Raw genomic sequence first — 25,904 nt, forward strand, 5'->3', positions numbered from 1 at the left:
TCTGCCTTTAAAGGTTATTTTAGTTGCGTTTTAAGTCATGGGCCTTGAGCCGTTTTGAAATTAAAGTATCTTGCTTGTCAAGTGTTAGATGTTTTGGGGCCTTCAGCCTAATTTAAGATAAGGCTTTGTTGTTTAAATTTATTTTTCTTTGAGTTTTAAGTCATGGGGTCTTCATCACTTTTTAAATTAAAGTATTTGTCTTTCAAGCATCAGACTGTTTGGGGCCTTCAGTCGAATTGAAAAATAAGGCTTTATGCTGTGTTTTTTTTAATTTAATTTTACCTTGAGTCTTAAATCATGGGCCTTCAGCCGTCTTTAAATTAAACTTGTTTGCTTTTCAAGTGTTAAATTTGTTGGGCCTTCAGCCAAGTTATAGAACTTACTTACGCAAGGCCTTTTGCCTGCTAAATATTCTGTTTGGGGTCTGAATCTTAACTTAATGGCTTTTAGCCGTTTCTAAATGGTTCAAATGGCTCTGAGCACTATGGGACTTAACATCGATGGTCATCAGTTGCCTAGAACTTAGAACTAGTTAAACTTAACTAACCCACGGACATCACACAACACCCAGTCATCACGAGGCGTTTCTAAATTTAAGTGGTTGTGCCCTTAAGGCATAAGATAGTGTGGCGTATTCAGCCGATTACTAAGTTCAAGAATTTGCACTGTAATGTTTGGTCAGATAAAGTTATATGTGTTAGAGTGTAACTGAGAGCAGCTCATTTTGGCCCCTTTCCACAATTCCAAATACCTGTCCTGTCCTGCGGATTTAGCAGAGCGTCTCACTATGTATTCAGCCATGTTTCGAAAAACTTCCTAAACATGTTACGGAGTGAACAAATAAGTTTGTCTGACATGATAATGGTACTTACTTTCTTCTTTTTACAGATTCTATTCTATAGTAAAACATTATTTTAAGTGGAATGTATTGTAAGGTGTCAGGCAAATCCAACACCTTCCATGAAAACCCTGATATGATAGCAAATACGGCAGTATGTCACATAACTCCGAATAAATCCTGACATTAAATTAACCAAGGTAATACGATCAACGAGTGAGCAAATGGAATACCACATACTAACACAAGAATGCCTAAATGCATGTCATACCTTCCCACCGTGAAACAGACGCAGTTCCGAGGGGAGAAACGAGAACAGAAGCCGAGAGCAGAGTCATGTAAGCGAGAAGGCCCTACGATAAGGGACGGACACCCACGTCGCCAGCTAACCGCTAGGACCACACCCCAACCGCAAGTTTTAGCGTGAGACTTTTTCGCGTCTGTTACGTCAGGACCACCCCCAGCCCATGTTAAAAGATAGAGCCCTCCAGAAGAACAGTATAGATCCTACGATAACACTAAAACGGCCACACCAGCTGCAAGTTTTAGCGTGAGACTATACGCGTCTCTGTTACGTTGCAAACATTAAAAACATTGTCCCACCAGAAAAGTATAACGTTTCCCATTGGATAGACAGAATTTTTGTAGGCGGACCTTAAGGTTAACATTGAGTCCCTGATTGGTCAGATGAAAACACAGCCAGATAGTTTTTTTTAAACGAACTTCGGTAAATTGTAGTAAAGAGAACTTAGAAGAAGAGTTACTTCCGAGACGGCGAGGTGAGCGGAGCTGTGCTGCCCGCCGCCCCCCTTACGAACAGCGACAAGGTAATGAACGCACGCGATGCCGCATAACAGCGCATAAAGCTTCACTCAGAACTGCAGAAGTCTCACCTGTTACATCCCCTTTTTGCGTAATACTAGTGTCGATCGTTAATTAGAATTCATGGTATTCACATTTGCTACTTGAAGTTAAAATCTGAAACGCGACGATTTTTCTGTTATATAATTATTGAGAAGCCACATCAGCCACTGTAATTTACGACAAGTTAAATAAGTAATTAAACATAATTGAGGGTCACTGTAGACCATTTTGATAGTTTTCCCCTTTGTGAAACTTAATTTAAACCTAATTATAGATGTGATATGGCATAGGTCATCCTTCGATCCATTATAGAACTTGAAAAACTTAGAAACCCATTCAGGGAACATTCGTTGACATTTTGTTGAACGCAGTTGGTTTTTATCATCCTGTATTAAAATATTTCCTTTTATCAATAGTGCAATTTATAAACAACGTTTTGTGAGTAGAATAAAATTTCCAATGGTAAAGTTAACTGCTTTTTCGACGTTATTTTACCAGCTAACAAAAAATAGGAAAGCCTTGAACCCCTTCCACTAAATTTAGTTAGTGTTAAGATTCTTTTACAGGGAGTGCAGTGGAGCTGACGCTGAAATCATTAAGTATTTGGTTATATCATCGCTAGTCTCACTAAACTCTTCTGAACTCTACATGTCATGTGTGGTCTGGCGTCTCCTTACCAGCAACAGGTCCCAGGTTCAAACTAGTCAATTCCCTAAAAAACACGCTCAGAGCGTCGTTGCGCGAAAGTGGTAGGGAGACACGACTTAGAACAAACAGACACCACGCAGAATGCTAGAGTATACATTGACGGAAAAGAAATCGCATCACCAGGGAGTTGTGCCACATAAACGGAAGTTGGTAGGCGTGTTTCTAGATCTGAAAGATGACGTCTATTCTGATTTGGCGCCAGTAGTGTAAGAGCGGCACCAGTAGAGCCACTAAGAGGATGGAAATTAGGTTGGCTTCAAGTGCACACTGTAACGGTGCTGAGCTATGGCTGCCTTTGAGATCGGACGCTGTGAATTGATGTCAATCAAGATTTCGTTAAGTAGCAAAGACGCTATTATCGGCACCTCACTGAGTTAAAGCGAGGTCTGTTAGTAGGTCTGTGAGAAGCTGGATGTTCCTTCTGCGATACTGCACAAAGGGTTGACAGGAATGTAGCCACTATATATGACTGCTGGCAGCGGTGGTCACGGAAATCAACGATCACAAGAAGATCGGGCTCTGGATGGGCACTTAGGACTACCGAGAGGGAAGACCTCGTGTTCGCCGTATGGCTCTGGTGCGTCGTACCGCATCTCCAGCGGCAATCTGAGTAACAGTTGCCACTACAGTGGCAAACGAACTGTTAGAAACCGGTTCCTTCAACGACAGCTCCGAGCGAGATGCCCTGTAGCGTGCATTCCACGGACCCCAAACCACTGCCGTTTGCCACTTCAGTGGTGTCAAGCAAGAGCTCACTCGAGGGCAGGTTGGAGGTCTTTTGCATTTTCTGATGGAAGTTGGTTCTGCCCTCGGTGCAGGCGACGGCCCTTCGTTGGTTAGGAGGAGGTCAGCTTTGGGCCCGCAACCAACCTGTCTGCATGCTGGACACGCTGGACCTACACCTGGAGTGATGGTCTGGGGTGCGGTTTCGTACGTCAGCAGGAGCACTCTGTTGGTTATGCCACGCACCCTGACTGCCAAACTGTACGTCAGTCTGTTGATTCTGCCTGTTGTGTTGCCATTCATAAACAGCATTCAGTGACTGTTTTCCAACAGGATAACACTCAGCCATATACCGCAGTTGTAACCCAACTTGCTGCACAGAGTGTTGACATGTTACCTTGGTCTTCCCTATCACTAGATCTGTCTCTAATAGAGCACACATGGGACAGCATCAGACGGCAACTCTTGCGTCATCCACAGACAGCATAACCGGCTCTGTACTGACCGACCGAGTGCAACTGGCATGCAAGTCCATCCCACAAACTGATATCCAGCACCTGCACAACATAATGCACACACGTCCGCATGCTTGCTTTCAACATTCTGGCAGCTGCGCCGGTTATTAATATACCAGCGTTTCACATTTGCAATGGCTTACATAGCGCTTACATTAGCCTGCGATCTCGCAATGTTAATCCCTTAAATATGTTATCTAAAGCACGAGTGGCCTACCGGGACCATCCGACCGCCGTGTCATCCTCAGTGGAGGATACGAACAGGAGGGGCCTGGGGTCACCACACCGCTCTCCCGGTCGTTATGATGGTATTCTTGACCGAAGCCGCTACTATTCGGCCGAGTAGCTCCTCAATTGGCATCACGAGGCTGAGTGCACCGCGAAAAATGGCAACAGCGCATGGCGGCCTGGATGGTCACCCATCCAAGTGCCGACCACCCCCGACAGCGCTGAACTTCGGTGATCTCGCGGGAACAGGCGTATCCACTGCGGCAAGGCCGTTGTCTAAATATGTTATCTAGGCGAATGTATTACCGAAATGTCGTTACTCTACATTATTTTTCGGTGCTGCGATTTTTTCTGTCAGTGTATGTCCTGATGAGGACGAATACATTTAAGCGGACCGTTTATTCCTCGACGAGTCCAGCGAGACATACACGTCCGACTTAAAATAATTATGAAACTATAAACAACAATCGAAATTTAGAAACATGGCCTGACTTCGTACCCGTTCCAAAAGAAGGAAACAAGTTTTTACAGATACACGCAAAATTTTAATTCATTCAGTCACGAAAGATTTAAGCGCTTTCTGGAGATCACTGTGGAACCTAAATCTCGCCAGGCGGACGTGGATTTGAACCGGCGTCCTGTAGTTTGCGAGTTCAGTGCCTCAGCACACCGCCTCTCGGCCAGCACGCTCGGTTGTGACTTCCACGAGACGTGCAGGTTACGTGTTGGCGCTTAGCACTGACAGGGTGAGGTAAGGATTTGAGTAAGCAGTCCAACCAATTGTGCAAGTCATCTCCGACTTTATTTACAGCAGTGGCGAATAACCCAGATAGTGTTAAGCCACCGCTGGGTCTAGATAAGATAACGTTATGCAACTCATGCTCTTTGACACATATCAGAGAATCAGAGTTCATTCCAGATCATGGGAAAGCCGTTCCGATAAGGAAGGTTTCGAGAGTCACCGTGTTAAAGCATATCTCTCGAGCAGCTGTAGCAATCACAACTTTCGCCCTTCATCCGAGCACTACTCGGCTTCCCGACTGCCAGCAAGCCTCCGATTTGATTCCGCTCCGTCGCCTCGCAAACATATTACGTGAATGTGGAACATACGTGTGCCAGTTTATAGAAAATAAGACGGATTAAAATATTAAGACATATTATATCGTGGCCTAGCGAATTTCTTGGAGAAAACTAGACCCCATCATCCACATGTGGGACATGCTTGATAGTCGTGTTCGTGATCGTCCTGTACCACCACAGAGTGTCCAAGAACTCTCGTGGGCTGTCATTAAAGAGCGGCACCGAATACCACAGGGTGATCTCTGTAGACCTATGCGCCTATGGAGCTACTTAGGTTTTAGGCGGTGATAAACGCTGATGGAGGGCATGAATGTTACTGAAGCTCTCAAAGTCCAGTGAAAATCCCCGTGGGTGACGGTGAATGATTGTTTCCACACTGTTTTCGACACCTGTTGGACATTTCAGTCCTTTTTATGTAAGCGATCAAAGATGTAATGACGATTTGTTCAGTGCTTATATTGTGAGAGGTAAAGATATAGTTTGGTAACATATACAGTCCTCAGTTACTGCGCAGTGGAGTATGGCAGACGCCAAAAATTAAGTTCCGCTAATTTTTCTGAGCGGTGTATGTATACTGCGTCAATGAGACATTTGGAAAAGGAATTTAAGTTCAGAAATAAGAAATTGGAGGTTTGCCGATGACACTGTAGAGACGGCAAAGGAGATGGAAAAACAATTGCAGGGAAAGGATATTGACTTGAAAAGAGATTATAAGACGAACATCAACAAAAGTAAAACAAAGGTAAGTAGATGTAGTCTACATCTACACCAACATGGATACTCTGCAAATCACGTTTAAGTGCCTGGCAGAGGGTTCATCGAACCACCCTCACAATTCTCTGTTATTACATTCTCGTATAGCGCGCGGAAAGAATGAACACCTATATCTTTCCTTACGAGCTCTGATTTCCCTTATTTTTTTCTTGGTGATCGTACCTCCCTATGTAAGTCGAAATGGTTCAAATGGCTTTGAGCACTATGGGATTTAACATCTATGGTCATCAGTCCCCTAGAACTTAGAACTACTTAAACCTAACTAACCTAAGGACATCACATAACATCCAGTCATCACGAGGCCTATGTAAGTCGGTGTCAGCAAAATATTTTCGCATTCGGAGGAGAAAGTTGGTGATTGAAATTTCGTGAGAAGATTCCGTCGCAACGGAAAACGCCTTTCTTTTAATGATTGTCAAATCCTGTATCATTTCTGTGACACTGGCTCCCATATTTCTCGATAATACAAAACGTGCGCAGCAGCACTCCAAAAGAAGACGGACAAGCGTAGTGCAGGCAGTCTCCTTAGTAGGTCTATTACATTTTATAAGTGTGCTGCCAATAAAACGCAGTCTTTGGTTTGCCCTCCCCAGAACATTTTCTGTGTGTTCCTTCCAATTTAAGTAGTTCGCAATTGTAATACCTAGGTATTTAGTTGAATTTACGGCTTTTGGATTAGACTGATTTATTGTGTAACCGAAGTTTGAGTTCCTTTTAGCACTCATGTGGATGACCTCACACGTTTCGTTATTTAAGGTCAACTGCCACTTTTCACACCATTCCGATATTACTTCCAAATAGTTTTGCAGTTTGTTTTGATCTTCTGAAGACTTAATTAGTCGATAAAGGACAGCGCCATCTGCAAACAACCGAAGATTGTCTCCCAAATCGTTTATACAGACAAGGAACAGCAAAGGGCCTGTAACACTACCTTGGCGAACGCCTGAAATCACTTCTGCTCCACTCGATGACTTTCCGTCAATTACTACGAACTGTGACCTCTCTGACAGGAAATCACAGATCCAGTCACATAACTGAGACGATATTCCATAAACACGCAATTCCACTACGGGCTGCTTACGTGCTACAGTGTCAAAAGCTTTCCGGAAATCCAGAAATACGGAATCAATCTGAAATCCCTTGTCAACAGCACTCGGCGCTTCATGTGAATAAAGGGCTAGTTGTGTTTCACAAGAACGATGTTTTCCAAACCCATGTTGACTGTGTGTCAATAGACCGTTTTCTTTGAGGCAATTCATTATGTTCGATCACAATACATGTTCTAAAATCCTGCTACATATCGACGTCAACGATATGGGCCTGTAATTTAGTGGATTACTCCTACTACCTTTCTTGAATATTGGTGTGATCTGTGCAATTTTCCAGTACTTGTATACGGATCTTTCGTCGAGCGAACGGTTGTATATGATTGTTAAGTATGGAGCTAATGCATGAGCATACTCCGAAAGGAACCTAATTGGTATACAGTCTGGACCGGAAGACTTGCTTTTATTAAGTGATTTAAGTTGCTTCACTTCTCCGAGGATATTTACTTCTACGTTACTCATGTTGGCAGCTGTTCTCGATTCGAATTCTGGAATATTTACTCCGTCTTCTTTTGTGAAGGCAAGTCGAATTAAATCAGCTGATGCTGAAGGAATTAGATTAGGGTATGAGATCCTAAAAGTACTACATGAGTTTTGCTACTTGGGCAGACGGGCAATATGAGGGAAAGCATTACTAGAAAAGAGAAATTGGGGAAGTGAAATGTGGACGATAAACATTTCAGACAAGAAGAGAATAGAAGCTTTTGAAACGTGTTACTATGGGGGAATGCTGAAGATTAGGCGGAAGGTGAGGTAGGTAATGGAGAACTTCTAAATCGAACTCAGAAAGAAAGACATTTACAGCACAACCAGACTAAAATAAGACATCCGTTGACAGGACACATCATGGAGCATCGAGAAATCGTCAGTTTTGTAATGGAGTGAAGGGTAGCAGTTAAAAATTTGAGGGGAAGGCCAAAATTCGAGTATAGCAAGTAGGTGCAGTAATTAAGCAAAGATGAAGGGGCTTGCGCAGAGATGTTTAGGATGGTGAAATGCAGCAGACCAGTCTTCGGACTGAAGACCATAACAACATCTACCGTATATGAACCGGCAGGTAAACCAGCGCTATGTAGTTGTTCCTAAGAGACGCTCCTTAACCTTGAGGTATCCCTGCGGCTAACCTCAGGAACTGTTAATATAATGGTGGTTTGATAGGCCTGGAAAAAGTCAAGAAAATGTTTCTTTCGTAAACAACGCACCTTACTTCTCGACATAGTCTCTTTTGAGGATACACACTTGGCCCAGCGATTCGCTCATAAGAAAAATATGTTGTGTAAAACTCTGCTAAATACTCGTTGACTCCAACTATCACTTCCTCATTTAATGACAGTTTCTTCCCAGCAAGCCAAAAATTCAAGTTAGGCAACAGGAAGAAATTGTTTGGCCGTTCGTTAAGGGTTTTAGCTGGTTTCTCATATTTTGGTTATTTATAGAGTAGGCTAATTATGTTTATTTTAACATTTCTTATTAATTAACAAAATTGTGACTAATAATAACCTGTTAGAAAGCACCTGACGGCTACATATGTAGTTTCGTCTTAACGTATTTATACATTCTTGTCTTTGGACGAAAACAGTGTCATGCCACAGTGTCAACGTGGCATTGACGTCGAAACCTTGTAATCAATGAAGACGCGGATGTTGTGCGAGTATTTTAAGGACAACAGTGATCCAGTTTTAGATGACAGTGATGCAGGTCCTGATGGCGCATCAGGAGTTCATCAGATGTTGAAAATACCGCAAGGTGGCTTAACATTATATTCCCATCAGTCTGACCTCAAGATGTTTAGACACAGCTTTTGTTAAAATTTTCACGATTTCATTACTGGTAGCAGCATACAAAGGTAATGAACTATACAGGGTTTTGTCACTCAGGCAGCAGCAGCCGGCCGAGACACAAGCAGCAGCTTGGGAGTAACTGATATTGTCACTTAAGAGTTCCTAAACAGGAGCGGATTTTATCTCATCATCTGTGTGCTTTAATGGTTTAGTTTCTTGAGTTTCTGTGTGTTAATTTAAGTTCTCGCACTTTTGTTTGCGTCCGAAAGTAAACCGATTTTGTGACATACTACAAGTTCCTAATCAGGGACGAATTATTTACTTTCACCTGAGTGCTTCGGCTCTGCGTACTAATCTATTAGACATAGTTCCTGCGTTTTTGTAAGTCTACACTAGAGTTGCGCAGCATGTGCCGATAGTCCGTTTATCTACACAGTTTAGTTTTCCACGGTCTTTAGTATGGACAGGGACTGCAATTGTGTGCGGATGCGAGCCGAATTGGAGACACTTGACTGTCAGCTTCAGCCTGTGATGGCTTCGGTTACACAGCTTGAGACTGCAGTGGATGGGCCGGCTGTGGGGATCCAACTGAGTCCTCCGATCGGTCCTCACTGGTGGCCAACCCAGTGTCTGCTCGCACCGAGGCTGACCCCTCACCTGTCGTAGGGTGGGAAGTCGCCCCGAGGCGTAGCAGGCGGCGAAAGACTTCCCAGGCGGCCGCACGTAATACCTCCCCGGTTTGTCTGACAAACAGGTTCCAGGTACTGCCTGTGGTTGACACTATCACTGAGCCGGATGCTGTCGCCTGTCCTGTTTCAGAGGAAACCACTCAGCCTGCAAGATTCGGAAAATCACAGAGGGTGAGATTATTGGTAGTTGGCAGCTCCAACGTTAGGCACACTATGGGGCCCCTTAGGAACATGGCTGACAAGAAGGGAAAGAAAACCAATGTGCACTCCGTGTGCAAATTAGGTAGAGTCATTCCAGATGTGGAAAGGGTCCTCCTGGATGTCATGAAAGGCACAGGGTGCGGCCAACTGCAGGTCGTTGATCATGTCCGTACCAATGATGTGTGTCACTTTGGATCAGAAGGGATTCTATCTGGTTTCGAGCGGCTGACAGAAGTGATAAAGGCTGCCAGTCTTGCTTACGAGACGAAAGCAGAGCTCACCATTTGCAGCATAGTCGACAGGAGCGATTGCGGACCTCTGGTACAGAGCCGAGTGAAGGGTCTGAATCAGAGGCTCAGACCGTTCTGCGACCGTGTAGGCTGCAGATTCCTCGACTTGCGCCAAAGTGTGGTTGGGTTTCGGGTTCCGCTGAATAGCTCAGGTGTCCACTATACGCACGAGGCGGCTACACGGGTAGCAGGGGCTGTGTGTCGTGGACTGGCCGGTTTTTTAGGTTAGAGGGTCTCGGGAAAACACAAGAAGGGCTTCAGTCACAAAGGGTGCAGGCTGAACACAGGAAGAACGTAGGTACAGGAACCATTGCTATAACAGTTGTAAATTGTCGTAGCTGTGTTGGGAAAGTACCAGAGCTACAAGCTCTAATAGAAAGCAATGATGCTCAAATCGTTGTAGACACTGAAATCTGTCTAAAGCCGGATGTAAGCTCAGCCGACATTTTTGCGAAGAACCTAACGGTGTTCCGAAAGGATACGCTAAACACCGTTGGCAATGGCGTTTTTGTTTGCTGTTAGAAGTAGTTTATCTTGTCGCGAAATTGAAGTAGACAGTTCCTGTGAGTTAGTATGGGTAGAGGTCGCTCTTGGCAACCGGAATAAAATAATAATTGGATCCTTTTACCAACCTCCCAATTCAGATGATACAGCTGCTGAAAGGTTCAAAGAAAACTCGATTTCAAACACGCAGCCGGCACATATGATTATTTTTGGTGGTGACCTTAATTTACCCTCGATATGTTTAATTCTGGTGGTATGCATTAAACAACATCCGAAATTGAGCTTAAAGCTGAGCCGTGCACGTCTCGTGTTCATGCCATTTATTGTCATCTTCTATTATGGTACTGCCACCTCGTTTTGTTATTCCATTTACTGGCGTCACTATCTTCCTGCTTTACTTGACCGTGAGTGGCAGCAGCAGCGCGTATCGATAATTGCACTGTCGTAGCATCTCTGGAGTGACAGATATTATTTCCGGGTCGTCATTGGAAGTTAGTTGGAGACGGACTAGGACGACGATCGGGACGCAGCAGCATTGCAGTGGGGGCGGAGCCCCAGTGAGGTCCACACAGCCAGTACCAGCAGGGACGACCGTTGGTTTTTGGTTCGGTCGGCCGTCTCATCGACGACGTGTATTTGGGTCGGTTCCTTCCTGTGCAGAGATGTTGGTTGTGTTCCCTCTGCATAGTTGGGTCCGAGCCAGTGTCTCCGGGACGTCGTCAGACTGAAGGAAGCCAGTTCAGTTGGAGGAGGGGGACCAGGAGGGCAGTAGGGACACAATAGCAGTGCAGACGGGGATGGAGACCCAGTGAGGTCCGAGCAGCCAGTACCAGGGCGGACGACCGTTGGTTGGTTGTTCTTTCGGTCATCTCATCGACGACGAAGAAAGTCAGTTCAGTTGGAGGCGGACCAGGAGTGCAGTCAGACTTGGAGCAGTGTGTCGGCAGAGTAAGTCGGAAGGCAGACAGTGCGAGTACGCGCCGGGACCGTGGTCGACACAGACGGAAGGCCGTTGGTCGGTCGGTTGGTCGGCTGGTCGTCACATGGCTATACGTGGTCTGCTGAGCTCTGACACCAGTATCAGTCGGGAAGAGTTGGCAGCCAGCAACAGTCGGGTGCTGATGGTGTTACTATTCGCCGGGACCGCTGTCGGCGAAAGCGGGCTGCCGTTGGTCGTTTGCTCGGCTGGTCCTCAGGACGAACACCATTTTCCGATTTGGGATGTGGTTGGACGTTGTTGGTTCGTCGGAACAGAGCAGCGACGCAGCCTCCACAGCGCGAAGCCAGGCCGGGGCTTTTGGTGGCGGGCACACCCTTTTCTATCTGGAGACGATAGCTGTGCGAGCGACTTCTCGCTTTCTTCTAATGGTTCAAATGGCTCTGAGCACTATGGGTCTTAACAGCTGAGGTCATCAGTCCCCCTAGAACTTACAACTACTTAAACCTAATTAACCTAAGGACATCAAACACATCCACGCCCGAGGCAGGATCGAACCTGCGACCGTAGCGGTCGCGCGGTTCCAGACTGAAGCGCCTAGAACCACTCTGCCACCCCGGCCGGCTTCGCTTTCTTCCGAAGCAGGATCCGCAAGCTGAGTAATTAGTTTCCTGTTCTTAAAACTCGACTGTTACGAGTTCTTCGCTATTTGTGGATTGTTGTTTTCTCAGCCCATGACACGTGTGATAACAAGTCGTGTGTTTTGTTGCATAGAATCTGCAGCCTCCAGTTGTGACTTGTAGTTTGGGATTCTTTTAAACTCGTCTTGGGTGATGTTTGATGCCTTGATCTTGGTGAGGCCCAGTTAAAGTTATTGTTATCTGGGTTTATTCTTCGTCGGCCGATATTTTCCATTATCTGTGCAGCTGGATCTGACCGTTGGTCAGTCGGTCCGTCGTGAACTGTCCCTTGGTTGTGTTGCCTTCCGATTAAGAGGTTGTCAGTCGGGCTGCCTGTCTCACCTAAGCGTGCGTTAGTGTTTCCTTCCCAGGCCGACCATTGGAACCTTATGAGCGCCGCTCCTTGTGTTCTGCATAGTCATTTCCTTTCATTTTCAAGTACCGTGTGTGGCCTTTAGCCGAGTTTTAGCTTATTTAAACTGCAAAGCTGTTCTTTTAGGCCTTAAGCCGTAAAATTGTTTTCTGCTTGGTGTGTGTGGCCTTCAGCCGAGTTTTCATCTCTCTTAAATTAGAAATTCAAAATCTTTGCTTTGTCCTTACGTCATAAGATTGTTATTCTCTAGTATGTGGCCTTTTAGACGAAATATTTTAAGATAAGCCCTTCAGCCTTTTGAAATAGGAAGCTCTTCTTCCTAGGCCTTTAAGCCGTTAAATTGTTTGTTGATATGCGGCCATCAGCTGAGTTTTCAGCTTGTTTAGAATTAACATTGAAAATCTTTGTTTTGGCCTTAAGCCGTAACACTGCTCTTGCTTAATGTGAGGCCTTCAGCCTATTTTTATTGAAGAAAAAAATTATTTTTGAAAGAAGCGAAATTCCAGAACAACTCCTGTACCTCAATTCCTTTCTTAGGCCTTGGGCCCTGGATTTTAGTATGTGGCTTTCAGCCGATTTAAATCAAATCAAAGGAGCTCCTTAGTTAAAACCTTGAGTTTTTAATTTTTTCTTATGTTATTTTGTGTTTTAACTAAAAAAAATTTATGTTGAGTGTAACTGACAGCAACTTATTTTGGCCCCTTTCCACAAATATAACCTCACCCTTTCTGTCCTGCTGGTTCAGGGATTGCAAACGCATCCTCTGAAAAATATTTCGAGCAGTTAGTTCATGAGCCCATGCGAATCGTAAACGGTTGTGAAAACACACTTCACCTGAAACTTCCTGGCAGATTAAAACTGTGTGCCCGACCGAGACTCGAACTCGGGACCTTTGCCTTTCGCGGGCAAGTGCTCTACCAACTGAGCTACCGAAGCACGACTCACGCCCGGTACTCACAGCTTTACTTCTGCCAGTACCTCGTCTCCTACCTTCCAGACTTTACAGAAGCTCTCCTGCGAACCTGCAGAACTAGCACTCCTGAAAGAAAGGATACTGCGGAGACATGGCTTAGCCACAGCGTGGGGGATGTTTCCAGAATGAGATTTTCACTCTGCAGCGGAGTGTGCGCTGATATGAAACTCCCTGGCAGATTAAAACTGTGTGCCTGACCGAGACTCGAACTCGGGGCCTTTGCCTTTCGCGGGCAAGTGCTCTACCAACTGAGCTACCGAAGCACGACTCACGCCCGGTACTCACAGGTTTACTTCTGCCAGTACCTCGTCTCCTACCTTCCAAACTTTACAGAAGCTCTCCTGCGAACCTTGCAGAACTAGCACTCCTGAAAGAAAGGATATTGCGGAGACATGGCTTAGCCACAGCCTGGGGAATGTTTCAAGAATGAGATTTTCACTCTGCAGCGGAGTGTGCGCTTCGGTAGCTCAGATGGTAGAGCACTTGCCCGCGAAAGGCAAAGGTCCCGAGTTCGAGTCTCGGTCGGGCACACAGTTTTAATCTGCCAGGAAGTTTCATATCAGCGCACACTCCGCTGCAGAGTGAAAATCTCATTCACATTTCACCTGTTAGCAATCAATAATCCTGAGTTAATAACGAGCATCAAAACGGATACAGGGATTAGTGAACACAGGGTTGTCGTAGCGAAAGTGAATATTGTAATCCCCAAATCCTCCAAAACTAAACGAAAAATGTACCTACTCAAAAAAGCAGGTAAAAATTCACTTGATGCCTTCCTGAGAGACAATCTCCGCTCACTCCAAATTAATAATATAAGTGTAGACCAGATGTGGCTTGAATTCAGAGAAATAGTATCGGCAGCAATTGAAAGATTTGTACCAAATAAATTAACAAACGTCGGAGTTGATCCTCGTTGGTACACAAAAAACGGGTTAGAACACTTGCAGAAACAACGAAACAAACATGCCAAATTCATACAGACGCAAAATCCACAAGATTGGCGATCTTTTACAGAAGCTCGAAATTTAGCAGAGACTTCAATGCGAGATGCTTATCACAGTTTCCACAATCAAACTTTGTCTCTAAACCTGGCAGAAAATCCAAAGAGATTCTAAAAAAAATCAAAAAATGGCTCTGAGGACTATGGGACTTAACATTAAGGTCATCAGTCCCCTAGAACTTAGAACTACTTAAACCTAACTAACCTAAGGACATCACACACATCCATGCACGAGGCAGGATTCGAACCTGCGACCGTAGCGGTCGCGTGGTTCTAGACTGAAGCGCCTAGAACCGCTCGGCCACACCGGCCGACTAGAAATTCTGGTCTTACGTGAAGTATGTTATCGGTAAAAAACAACCGGTGCCTTCTCTGCGCGATAGCAATGGAGATACTATCGAAGACAGTGCTGCCAAAGCAGAGTTACTAAACACAGCCTTCCAAAACGCCTTCACAAAAAAACACGAAGCAAAGTTGTGAGGACGGGGCATGAGTCGTACTTGGGTAGCTCAGTTGCTAGAGCACTTGCCCGGGAAAGGCAATGGTCCCGAGTTCAAGTCTCGGTCCGGCACACAGTTTTAATCTGCCAGGATGTTTCACGAAGTAAATATTTCAGAATTCGAAACAAGAACAGCTACCAACATGAGTAATGTAGAAGTAAATATCCTCGGAGTAGTGAAGCAACTTAAATCACTTAATAAAACAAAGTCTTCTAGCTCAGACTTTATACCAATCAGGTTCCTTTCAGAGTATGCTGATGCATTAGCTCCATACTTGACAATTATATACAACAATTAAAATCGCTCAAAAGAGGAAAGGCCACTGGACCTGATGGGATACCAGTACGATTTTACAGAGTACGTGAAGGAAATTGCCCCCCTTCTTGCAGCGGTGTACCGTAGATCTCTAGAAGAGCGTAGCGTTCCAAAGGATTGGAAAAGGGCACAGGTCATCCCCGTTTTCAAGAAGGGACGTCGAACAGATCTGCAGAACTATAGACCTATATCTCTAACGTCGATTAGTTGTAGAATTTTGGAACACTATTACGTTCAAGTATAATGACTTTTCAGGAGACTAGAAATATACTCTGTAGGAATCAGCATGGGTTTCGAAAAAGACGATCGTGTGAAACCCAGCTCGCGCTATTCGTCCACGAGACTCGGGGGGCATAGACACGGGTTCCCAGGTAGACGCCGTGTTTCTTGACTTCCGCAAGGAGTTCGATACAGTTCCCCACAATCGTTTAATGAACAAAGTAAGAGCATATGGACTATCAGACCAATTGTGTGATTAGATTGAAGAGTTTCTAGATAACAGAATGCAGCATGTCATTCTCAGTGGAGATAAGTCTTCCGAAGTAAGATTGATTTCAGGTGTGCCGCAGGGGAGTGTCGTAGGACCGTTGCTATTCGCAATATATACAAATGACCTTGTGGATAACATCGGAACTTCACTGACGGTTTTTGCGAATGATGCTGTGGTATATCGAGAGGTTGTAACAATGAAAAATTGTACTGAAATGCAGGAGCATCTGCAGCGAATTGACGCATGGTGCAGGGAATGGCAATTGAATCTCAATATAGACAAGTGTAATGTGCTGCGAATACATAGAAAGAAAGATCCCTTATCATTTAGCTACAATATAGGACGTCAGCAACTGGAAGCAGTTAACTCCATAAATTATCTGGGAGTACGCATTAGGAGTGATTTAAAATGGAATGATCATATAAAGTTGCTCGTCGGTAAAGCAGATGTCAGACTGAGATTCATTGGAAGAATCCTAAGGAAATGCAATCCGAAAACAAAGGAAGTAGGTTACAGTACGCTTGTTCGCCCACTGCTTGAATACTGCTCAGCAGTGTGGGATCCGTACCAGATAGGGTTGATAGAAGAGAGAGAGAAGATCCAACAGAGAGCAGCGCGCTTCGTTACGGGATCATTTAGTTATCGCGAAAGCGTTACGGAGATGATAGATAAACTCCAGTGGAAGACTCTGCAGGAGAGACGCTCAGTAGCTCGGTACGGGATTTTGTTAAAGATTCGAAGACATACCTTCTTCGAGGAGTCAAGCAGTATATTGCACCCTCCTACGTATATCTCGCGAAGAGACCATGAGGATAAAATCAGAGAGATTAGAGCCCACACAGAGGCATACCGACAATCCTTCTTTCCACGAACAATATGAGACTGGAATAGAAGGGAGAACCGATAGAGGTACTCAAGGTACGCTCCGCTACACACCGTAAGGTGGCTTGCGAAGTATATATGTAGATGTAGATCCGTTCGCTCGACGAAAGTTCCGTACCCAGAGACTGGAAAGTTGCGCAGGTCACACCAATATTCGAGAAAGGTAGTAGGAGTAACCCACTAAATTACAGGCCCATATCATTAACGTTGATATGCAGCAGGATTTTGGAACATATATTGTGTTCGAAAGTTATGAATTATCTCGAAGAAAACGGTTTATTGACACACAGTCAACAGGGATCTAGAAAACATCGTTCTTGTGAAATACAGCCAGCTCTTTATTCACATGAAGTGTTGAGTGCTATTGACAAGGGATTTCAGATCGATTCCGTATTTCTGGATTACCGGAAGGCTTTTGTCAGTGGACTACGTAACGGCTTGTAGTGAAATTGTGTGCTTATGGAATATCGTCTCAGTTATGTGACTGGATTTGTGATCTCCTGTCAGAGAGGTCACAGTTCGTAGTAACTGAGGAAAGTCATCGAGTAAAACAGAAGCGATTTCTGGCGTTCGCCAAGGTAGTGTTACAGGCCCTTTGCTGTTCCTTGTCTGTATAAACTTTTTGTTAGACAATCTGAGCAGCCGTCTTAGGTTGTTTGTAGATGATGCTGTCGTTTATCGACTAGTAAAGTCATCAGAATATCAAAACAAACTACAAAACGATTTAGAAAAGATATCCGAATGGAGCGAAAATTGACAGTTGACCCTAAATAACGAAAAGTGTGAGGTCATCCACATCAGTGATAAAAGGAACTCGTTAATTTCCGTTGGCAACGGCCTTGCCGCAGTGGATACACCGGTTCCCGTGAGATCACCGAAGTTAAGCGCTGTTGGACTTGGCCGGCACTTGGATGGGTGACCATCCAGCCGCCATGCGCTGTTGCCATTTTTCGGGGTGCACTCAGCCTCGTGATGCCTATTCAGGATCTACTCGACCGAATAGTGGCGGCTACGGTCAAGAATACCATCATGACGGCCGGGATAGCGGTTTGCTTACCCCACGCCCCTCCTATCCGCATCCTCCACTGAGGAAAACACGGCGGTCGGATGGTCCCGGTAGGCCACTCGTGGCCTGAAGATGGTTTTTAATTTCGGTTACACGATAAATCAGTCAAATCTAAAAGCCGTAAATTCAACTAAATACCTAGGAATTAAGATTACGAACAACTTAAATTGGAAGGAACACATACAAAATGTTGTGGGGAAGGCTAACCAAAGACTGCGGTTTATTGGCAGGACACTTAGAAAATGTAACAGATCTACTAAGAAGACTGCCTACACTACACTTGTCCGTCGTCTTTTGGAGTGCTGCTGCGCGGTGTGGGTTCCATTCCAAAAAAAAAAAAAAAAAAAAAAAAAAAAAAAAAAAAAAAAAAAAAAAAAAAAAAAAAAATTGCTCTGAGCACTACGAGACTTAACATCTGAGGTCATCAGTCCTCTAGAACTTAGAACTACTTAAACCTAACTAACCTAAGGACATCACACACATCCATGCCCGACACAGGATTCGAACCTGCGACCGTAGTAGTCGCGCGGTTCCGGACTGAAGCGCCTAGAACCGCTCAGCAACCGCGGCCGGCGGTTCCTTACCAGATAGGTCTGACGGAGTACACGAAAAAGTTCAAAGAAGAGCAGCTCGTTTTGTATTATCGGGAAATATGGAAGAGAGTGTCACTAAAATGATACAGGATTTGGGGTGGACATCATTAAAGCAAAGTCGTTTTTCGTTGCGACGGAAACTTCTCACGAAATTCCAATCACCAAGTTTCCGCTCCGAATGCGAAAATATTTTGTTGACACCGACCTATATAGGGAGAAACCATCACACAATAAAATAAGGGAAATCAGAGCTCGCACGGAAAGATACAGGTGTTTACTCTTTCAGTGCACTATACGAGATTGGAATAATAGAGGATTGTGAAGGTGGTTCGGTGAACCCTCTGCCAGGCACTTAAAAGTTGTAGACGTAGATGTAAATGTAATAGTTACGCTGCAACTACTGTGGAAATGCAAAGTGCGGTTTTCACAGAATGGATTGGTAGTCAGGGTCTCGTACTGACAGCCAGTCAACAGATTGTAATAGTAGTTATAAAGCGTACTTTTTTTTGTACAAACGTACACTTATTTAAATGGAACAATGCCTATTGGCAAGACAAACTAAAAGTAGGATAAACTAGAATGTCACTGGCGTTTGTTGCAGGATTCTAGTGCGAGTCGTTTACGAGATATCGTATTTTGGAAAGTTCCCACAATGATACTTGCGCAATACCTTTGGGAGTACAAAAGAACAACAGCAAAGTTATGTGGGTTCTCACCAGTAACGAGGCAACTGTCCATCACAGGTTGTGTTCATAGAGACCACCGACGGAGGCCAATACGCCCTTCCAGTCTGGTACGGAACAACTGCTGCACACGAGCCGGCCCTTGGTGGCCGAGCGGTTCTAGGCGCTTCAGTCTGGAACCGCGTGACCGCTACGGTCGCAGGTTCGAATCTTGCCTCGAGCATGGATGTGTGTGGTGACCTTAGGTTAGTTAGGTTTAAGTAGTTTTAAGTTCTAGGCGACTGATGACGTCAGATGTGAAGTCCCATAGTGCTGCACGCATGCCAGCATTTCAGCGGAGGTGCCTAGCTGGCCGCAGTCATACGTCGTTCCATTATATCCGGTGTAGTTGTACACAATGTGATCAAAAGTATCCCGACACCCAAAAATCATACGTTTTTCATATTAGGTGCACTGTGCTGTCACCTACTGCCAGGTACTCTGTATCAGCCACCTCAGTAGTCATTAGACATCGTGAGAGAGCAGAATGGGGCACTCCGCGGGACTCAAGGACTTCGAACGTGGTCAGGTGATTGGGTGTCACTTGTGTCACACGTCTGTACGCGAGATTTCCACACTCCTAAACATCCCTAGGTCCACTGCTTCCGATGTGACAGTGAAGTGGAAACGTGAAGGGACACGTACAGCACAAAAGCGTACAGGCCGACCTCGTCTGTTGACTGACAGAGACCGCCGACAGTTGAAGAGGGTCGTAATGTGTAATAGGCAGACATCTATCCGGACCATCACACAGGGATTCAAAACTGCATCGGGATTCACTGCAAGTCCTACGACAGTTAGACGGGAGGTGAGAAAACTGGGATTTCATGGTCGGGCGGCTGCTCATAAGCCACACATCACGGCGGTAAATGCCAAACGATGCCTCGCTTGGTGTAAGGAGCGTAAACATTGGACGACTGAACAGTGGAAAAAGGTTGTGTGGAGTGACGAATCACGGTACACAATGCGGCGATCCGATGTCAGGGTGTGGGTATGGCGAATGCCCGGTGAACGTCATATGCCAGCGTGTGTAGTGCCTTCAGTAAAATTCGGAGGCGGTGGTTTTATGGTGTGGTGGCGTTTTTCATGGAGGGGCCTTGTTGTTTTGCGTGGCACTATCACAGCACACACCTACATTGATGTTTTCGCAGCCAGCATTTTGACACTTGTACACGTTTTTTTTCTGTGGGGAATGCTGAAAGAGGCTGTCTACAAGGACATACACTATGTGATTAAAGGTATCCGAACACCTGGCTGAAAAGACAAGTTCGTGGCGTCCTCCATCGGTAAAGCTGGTATTCAATATTGTGTCGGCCCACCCTTAGCCTTGATGACAGCTTCCACTCTCGCAGGCATACGTTCACTCAGGTGCTGGAAGGTTTCTTGGGGAATGGCGGCCCATTCTTCACGGAGTGCTGCACTGAGGAGAGGTATCAATGTCGATCTGTGAGGCCTGGCACGAAGTCAGCGTTCCAAAACATCTCAAAGGTGTTCTGTAGGATTCAGGTTAGGAATCTGTGCGGGCCAGTCCACTACAGGGATGTTATTATCGTGTAACCACTCCGACACAGGCCGTGCACTATAGACAGGTGCTCGATCGTGTTGAAAGATGCAATCGCTATCCCCAAATTGCTCTTCAACAGTGGGAAGCTTGAAGGTCCTTAAAACATCAATGTAGGCCTGTGCTGTGATAAAGCCACGCAGAAGAACAAGGGGTGCAAGCCGCCTCCATGAAAAACACGACCACACCATAAAATCACTGCCTACCAATTTTACTGAAGGCACTACACACGCTGGCAGATAGCGTTCATCGGGCATTCGCCATAGCCACACCCTGCCATCGGATCGCCACACTGTGTACCGTGATTCGTCACTCAACGCAACGTTTTTCCGTTGTTCAGAGCTTCAATGTTTACGCTCCTTGCACCAAGTGAGGCGTCGTTTTGTATTTACTGGCGTGATGTGTGGCTTATGAGCAGCCACTCGACCATTAAATCCCAGTTTTCTCACCTCCTGCCTAACTGTCATAGTACTTGCAGTGGATCCCGATGCAGTTTTGAATTCCTGTGTGATTGTCTGGATAGATGTATGCCCATTACACATTACGACCCTCTTCAACTGTCGGCGGTCTCTGTCAGTCAACAGACGAGGTCGGCCTGTACGCTTTTGTGCTGTACGTGTCCCTTCACGATTCCACTTCACTATCACATCGGAAACAGTGGACCTAGGGATGTTTAGGACTACGTATTCGTTTCTCTGAGGCACAGCGATCGATAGTTTGGACCAAATAATACTTTGTAGTACGTATATTTATTTTTAAATACCCTGTACATTTAAGATACGCGTATGCGAGTAACGCCGCGGGTAAGAAGCTCATCCTAAATCCCTGTAACGCAGTGAAATCTGATATACATATTAGCTTCACAATCTGGAAAGAAATACTATAGAGGTAAGAACCACCACCAACCTATAAGGGTGAGTGTGATAATGTGAAGAGAGAGACAGACAGCGAGGAGGAAGGAAGAGATAGGCATAGATAGGAGGAGGAGGAAGAGGAGATGGACAGAGATGGGGAATGGGGAAATGGACAGAGAGGAGGGAGCAGAAGCGATGGATGGAGAAAGGTATGAGGAGGAAATGCACAGACGCAGGGGAAGGAAGAGATAGGCAGAAAGATAGGTGAGGAGGAAATGAACAGAGGGGGGAGGAGCAAGTGGTTGGAGAAACAGAAGAGAGAAAGGAATAGGAAGGAGATAGCAGTGAGAGGGGGAGGATGAGAAGGAAAAAGAGAGGAAGAGATTGACAAAGAGAGGGTTAGGAGGGGATGGAATTTGAGGGGGAGGAAGAGGTAGATAGAGGGGTAAAGAGTCGATGGTTCTGGGTAGAGGGGTGGAGGAGATGAACAGACAGCGAAGAGGAAGGAGGAGATAGGCATAGATAGGTGCAGCAGGTGAACTAATAGAAGGTGGGAGTAAGTACATACCCGGACAACGCCAGGTACTTAGCTAGTGTAAAGCTCTACGTACTGGCCCCACAAACGTCCTTAGGACAAAATTAAGATAATTACAGCACACACAGAGGCATTTAAACAGTCACTCTTCAGCGCCCCTTTCGTGAATGGAGCGGGAGGAAGCCGTAATAACTGGTATGATGGGAAGTGCCCTGTGCCGTACACTTCCAGTGGTTTCTAGACCATCAATGAAGATGTAGACCCCCCTTCTAACCCAGTATCCGCACCTCGTACGACACCCTGCCTGTTATGAATATACACCATGTGATCAAAAGTATCCGGACACCTGGCTGAAAATGACTTAAAAGTTCGTGGCGCCCTCCATCGGTAATGCTGGAATTTAACATGGTGTTGGCCCACCCTTAGCCTTGACAGCTTCCATTCTCGCAGGCATACGTTCAATCAGATGCTGGAAGGTTTCTTGGGGAATGGCAGGCCATTCTTCACGGAGTGCTGCACTGAGGAGAGGTATCGGTGTCGGTCGGTGAGGCTTGGCAAGAGTTCGGCGTTCCAAAACATCCCAAAGGTGTTCTATAGGATTCAGGTTAGGAATCTGTGCGGGCCAGTCCACTACAGGGATGTTATTGTCGTGTAACCACTCCGACACAGGCCGTGCACTATGGACAGGTGCTCGATCGTGTTACAAAGATGCAATGGCCGTCACTAAATTGCTCTTCAACAGTGGGAAGCAAGAAGATGCTTACAACATCAATGTAGGCCTGTGCTGTGATAATGCCACGCAGAAGAACAAGGGGTTCAAGCCCCCTCCAAGAAAAATACGACCACACCATAAAACCACCGCCTACGAATTTTACTGATGGCACTACACACGCTGGCAGACCACTAAACATTCACCATACCCACACGCTGCCATCGGATCGCCACATTGTGTATCGTGATTCGTCACTCCACACAACGTTTTTCCACTGTTCAATGGTCCAATGTTTACGCTCCTTACACCAAGCGAGGCGTCGTTTGGCAGTTACCGACGTGATGTGTGACTTACGAGCAGACGCTCGAGCATGAAATGCCAGTTTTCTCACCTCCCGTCTAACTGTCATAGTACTTGCAGTGTATCCTGGTGCAGTTTAAAACTCCTCTGTGATGATCTGGATAGATGTCTGCCTATTCCACATTACGCCGCTCTTCAACTGTCGGCGCTCTCTGTTAGTCAACAGACGAGGTCGCCCTGTACGCTTTTGTGCTGTACGTGTCCCTTCACGTTTCCACTTCACTATCACATCGAGAACAGTGGACCTAGGGATGTTTAGGAGTGTGGAAATCTCGCATACGGACGTATGACACAAGTGACACCTATTCACCTGACCACGTTCAAAGTCCGTGAGTTCCGCGGAGCGCCCCATTCTGCTGTCTCACGATGTCTGATGACTACTGAGGTCGCTGATACGGAGTACCTGGCAGTAGGTGACAGCACAACGCACCTAATATGAGAAACGTATGTTTTTGGGGGTGTCCGGATACTTTTGCTCACATAGTGTAGATTCCAATGCGATGCTTATGTCCGCCATTTTGATGACGTCGCCAGTCAAAGCAGACCAGCAGGTTCAGCATCTCCCTATTTATTGGGCCAAATTACGGTACTCCAATAATTGAGAACCGGTCCTCCTATTATAGTGGAAGACCTTTAGACAAACTGAAATGAGGAAAGTTCTTACCCGACTGAGAGAGTTGCGAAGTGCGTTGAAGTCGAGTCGCGAGTGAGCACAAGGCGGCGCAGTGCAGCCCGTTTACGGCGTTATCTCACGGCGAGATACGAGGAGCCGAGATAAACCACTGCCGGTTGCGATACAGCCAGCCAACAGTCCAAGAGCGGCGGCACTTCGCCTTAGGAATGTGCGCTCTGCGGCACGTCTTCCTACTCCTACTGCCACATTGCTTTCCTAAACCCTCTTTATTTTCTTCCTTTATTGTAATTTCATCCCCCCTCAGCCCTCGTAGTAACTCCGCCGGGGGTCAGTTGCCTTGCAACAGCCACTGCCCGGATTAAGGAGGAGGCTTGGACACTGGGCTAACAACCCAGTCACTTAAAAAATTTGTTACCAAAAACGAACTTGCCTCGGACGTGGATGGATACAATGGAACACTTAAACTGCAAAGGACAAACGGCCTACGATTTAGAAATTTTAATCTTGGAATGTTCAGAGCTTGTATAGAGCAGGAACCATCCAGACTATGGTCTCAGAAATTAACCGATATAAACTGGACCTGGTGGCGGTACCAGAGACAAGATGGCTAGGAGAAGGAACTCGCAAAGAGGATGGACACACACTGTTCTACGGCGGATGTGTAGATAAATGCGAATTCGGCACTGGTTTTGTAATACACAACAAAGCAGCAAGTTCGGTGAAGGAATTCAAAGCTGTTAACAAGAGAATATCCTACATAGTACTTGGAAACCAAGTGTCAGACATCCACATTCATCAATGTTCATGCCCCAATTGAGGACAAAACAGATGAGGAAAAGGAAGAGTACTATGACCAACTAGAACAAACAATTGAGAGCACACCAACTAGAAATATCAGGATAGTGATGGGAGATTTTAATGGAAAAGCAGGAAAAGAAGAATTCTACATACCGGCTATAGGAAGGCACAGTTTGCATGATGAGACCAATAAGAATGGTCAGAGGATGAAATCAACTTACCTGTCTCAAAGAACACAAGAGAATACATAATGGAACATAGTGTTCACCGGATGGAAGAACCACCAACCAAATAGGTCAGATCTTGGTGGGCTAGCGCTATAGCCATAGAGTCATGGACGTCAGGCCGTATAGAGGAGCCGACTGTACGCCAGGCCCCTTCCTCATTGTGTGCAGGTTCAAAGTCATTTTCACCTACGTGCATAAGATGAAGGGGACACTAGAACCTGCTTTGAATGATGAGAAACTACGACAAAGTGCCATTAAAAAACACTATGCTATAGAAATCAAAAACCGTTTTGAGGTCCTAGAGACCCTGGAACCAAGAGAGAACGTGGAGGAAAGGTGGAAAGAAATAAAGTCCACGGTACTAAGTGTAGCGGAGGATATACTGGGAAAAAAGAAGATAATGAAGGAGAGGGAATGGTCCAACGAGACATGCCAGAAGGCTATAGAAAAGAGAAGGAAGACGAGGGAGGATGGGCAGAAAAGGGAAAATTTTATGAACATCAGAAGGGAGATAAATCGAATCCTAAGAGCAGAGAAGAGAATGTATCTATCCAGTTTGCTAGAACCAGTTGAGGCAGAGAGCCAAAACAAGAACTCAAGGCAATTCCTTCAATACATAAAAAATCGGAAACGTGGATCTCAGAGCCCAACTTTTTTCATTAGAGATAAGAATGGCAACTTGATGAATGACAAGGAAAGAACTGTAGGAAGATGGAAGGAATACTTCTCAGAACTGTTGAATCGCCCAGACCAAGATGAGACATCGCCTGCAAACACTACAAAGGAAAGACGATGAAAAAAATGGGAAGTTAATGAAGAAGACGTGAAAATCGCAGTCAAAGGACTCAGAAACAACAAATCCGCGGGGGAGGACGGAATAACATCAGAATTAATCAAGGAGGGAGGTGAGAGCTTGCACTTAGAGATATATAAAGTGATCCAGTTGATATGGGAGAAGGAGACACTACCAGAAGAATTGAAATTGGCTATAATATCCCCAGTATACAAGAAGGGAAGCAAAATGGAATGCGGTAATTAGAGAGGAATCAGCTTGTTGAATGTAACGTATAAGGTGCTGTCCATCGTTATCCTCAGAAAATTGCAACCATTCATAGAGAACAACATACAGGAGTACCAAGGTGGCTTTCGACCAAACAGGTCGACAATAGACCACATTTTCACACTAAGATAATTGTTTGAAGAACACTGGGTATATGATGAAGATGTCTACAGCCTGTTCATCGATTTTCAACGTGCATACGACAGCATCCACAGGAATAGCCTATACAGTGCAATGCGTGACTTCAGAATCCCTGAGGAGCTAGTGAGAATGGTGCAAGCTTGTATGGAAGGGTCCAAGGCAGCAGTACGTTTCCGAGGAGCCACATCAG

At 45.5% G+C, this 25,904-nt stretch overlaps 1 protein-coding gene and 1 pseudogene across 1 annotated transcript in view; one reads left to right on the top strand and one right to left on the bottom strand.

The window, feature by feature from the left end:
• LOC124552447 (juvenile hormone epoxide hydrolase 1-like) overlaps nt 1-23,561 on the bottom strand; it is a 97,824-nt gene extending 74,263 nt beyond the window's left edge. The window contains exon 1 of the mRNA XM_047126725.1: nt 23,519-23,561. The gene's annotated coding sequence lies outside the window, so the exon portion shown is untranslated. The remainder of the gene's footprint in view (nt 1-23,518) is intronic.
• Nucleotides 17,281-17,397, top strand: LOC124552846 (annotated as a pseudogene).
• Nucleotides 23,562-25,904: the final 2,343 nt, after the last annotated feature.

The sequence above is a fragment of the Schistocerca americana genome, chromosome 10 (genome assembly GCF_021461395.2).
Source record: "Schistocerca americana isolate TAMUIC-IGC-003095 chromosome 10, iqSchAmer2.1, whole genome shotgun sequence".
Classification (NCBI taxonomy): Eukaryota; Metazoa; Arthropoda; class Insecta; order Orthoptera; family Acrididae; genus Schistocerca; species Schistocerca americana.